Here is a 2463-nt window from a genome sequence, read left to right as displayed (position 1 = left end):
AATATTACCTGAATGACTTCTGTTAGTGGAGTTTATAGGGATTTCTTGTGGCCTAATACACAATCAGTTTTTATTCCCATAGATATTTACAAAGAATTTTCTAATTTGGAGAGAGAAAATTCTATATATATGCATATATATTTGCATATGCAAATTAGATATATGTGTATACATACACACATACATCTGCATATATATTCAAATATGCAAACAATTTAGTTGTATATGCAGATATATATACAAATATGCAAACTAAATTGTTCAAATCCTCTGTATACTTACTTTTAAAAACTCTGTCAAAGATTTTCCACTATTATTGTAATTTTGTGAATTAATGCTAATGCTGCCATCAGCATCATTATATATTTCAAGACAATAGTTTTTTGTACACAAATATTTTATCTATATTCTGAATTTTTGCCTTTTTGGATTGTGAAAAAAAACTCATTTTCTTATTTAAAGCTATTTGCCTCTAAATCTATTTCGTTTACTATTAAAATTGTCATTTCTGTTTTCGTTGTGTTAATGTTGGCTTGGCATCTCTTTGATTATCACTGTATTTTCAATTCCTCTATATGAGTTAATTTTAGTTGTATTATAGCATAAGTCAGTTTTCTAAAATAGGAGTTTGATCTATTCACATTTATTTTGATCATTAATATATTTGGACTTAATTACTTCAATGTTATTTTACATATTCTATTTACCATGTGTCTCTACCATTTTCACATTTTCCTGTGTTTACTTGTTGTGTGGAGTTTCCTTTTTTTTTTCTTTTTAGATATTTGAAAAACAACTTTATTCTAATTCTAAACAAAAGGAATGAGAATGGCAGTAACAAGATTTCACCCCTGAATACTGTGGTGTGACTGTAGCTGTCTTTTATTTGAAACTCAAGGAATCAACTGCGTTCCAAAACAGCTAAATATGCAGGTCCAAACAATGAAGGTATTTTTTTAAACCGACACATTCACTCTGAAGCCCACTCATCTTCTTCAGCATCCCACAGATGAAGCACATGTTCCATTTAGCTAGATGATAATGAGGTGGCACACACGGTGCACTACTGACATCACAGGGCATCTGCCTATAAAACTAGACTTCTGACGCTGGGCTCCAGCTTCATTCTCACAGGTCATCATCCTCATTCGGGACAGCGGTTGTCTGAGCAACCTCTAAGTCATGCTCATACTGTGCTGCCAAAGTTGGGTCCATGACAACCTCTGGTGGGGTGAGAGCAGGCATGGCAACAAATTCCAAGTTAGGGTCTCCGATGAGCTTCCTAGCAAACCAGAGGAAGGGCTTTTCAAAGTTGTAGCTACTTTTGGCAGAAATGTGATAGTACTGAAGAGTCTTCTTCCAGTGGAAGACGATCGATTTTGCCTTCAGTTTCCTGTCTTTAATATCCACTTTGTTGCCACACAACACGATGGGGATGTTTTCACACACTCGCACCAGATCTCTATGCTGGGCACATTCTCGTAAGCAACTCTCCATGTTACATCAGACATTATGATGGCACACTGAGCTTGGATATAACAGCCATCTCTCAGTCTGCCGAATTTCTCCTGGCCGGCTGTGTCCCATACATTGAATTTAATAGGTCTTCTGTTGGTGTGGAACACTAGGGATAGTGGCTACATACTTCTCAAATTCACCAGTCTAATGACATTTCACAAAGGTCATTTTTCCAGTACTACCACCAACAACCAATACCAGTTTGAACTGGACCTGGGGCTCTCCCTGAGAAGCCATCACAGCGTTCCTTCCAGAATTGTCTCTGCGCCCGTCTGATTGAGGCTGGAAAGATGGTGGAAGTGCAATTCCTCCTTTTTCTTCCCCCCTACCCTTAGGTGTGTTGAAAATTTGCACTATTTGCCTTATAAAAATAAAGTCTACTTATAATAGACTTTATTTTTTAGAGCAGTGTTAGTTAGGTTCATGGCAGAACTGAACAGAAAGTACAGAGTTCCCAAATGCCCTCTGCCTGCACACATGCACAGCCTTCCTCACTATCAACAACTCCCACCAGAGTTGTTGTAATTGATGAACTTACACTGATATGTTATTATCATTCAAAGTCCATACTTTGCATTAGGACTCACTCTTGGTATACATTCTGTGGGTTATGACAGATGCATAATGACATGTATCCACCATTGTAGTATCACACTGAATAATTTCACTGCCCTAAAAACCTTCTGTGCTCCATCTATTTATCTCTCTCTGCTCCTTAGTCCCCAGCAACTACTAATTTTTTTTTTTTACTGTCTTCGTAGTTTTGCATTTTCCCAAATGTCATACAGTTGAAATCATACAGTATGTAGCCTTTTCAGATTGTCAGATTGACTTCTTTTACTTAGTAATATACATTTAAGTTTCCTCCAAGTCTTGCCATGGCCTGGTAGCCATCTCTTTTTAGCACTGAATAATATTCCATTGCCTGAATGCACTATAGTTTAT

The 2463-nt window shown here is 36.8% G+C and overlaps 1 pseudogene; it reads right to left on the bottom strand.

Moving 5' to 3' along the window:
* Nucleotides 1-1128: 1128 nt before the first annotated feature.
* On the bottom strand, nucleotides 1129-1755 carry LOC105723326 (GTP-binding nuclear protein Ran-like; annotated as a pseudogene).
* Nucleotides 1756-2463: the final 708 nt, after the last annotated feature.

This window comes from Aotus nancymaae, unplaced genomic scaffold, assembly GCF_030222135.1.
Source record: "Aotus nancymaae isolate 86718 unplaced genomic scaffold, 86718_ANA_hifiasm-v0.15.2.pri h1tg000025l, whole genome shotgun sequence".
NCBI classification, from domain to species: Eukaryota; Metazoa; Chordata; class Mammalia; order Primates; family Aotidae; genus Aotus; species Aotus nancymaae.
The sequence above is the reverse complement of the archived record's forward strand: the minus strand, read 5'-3'. Positions and strand labels throughout refer to the sequence as shown.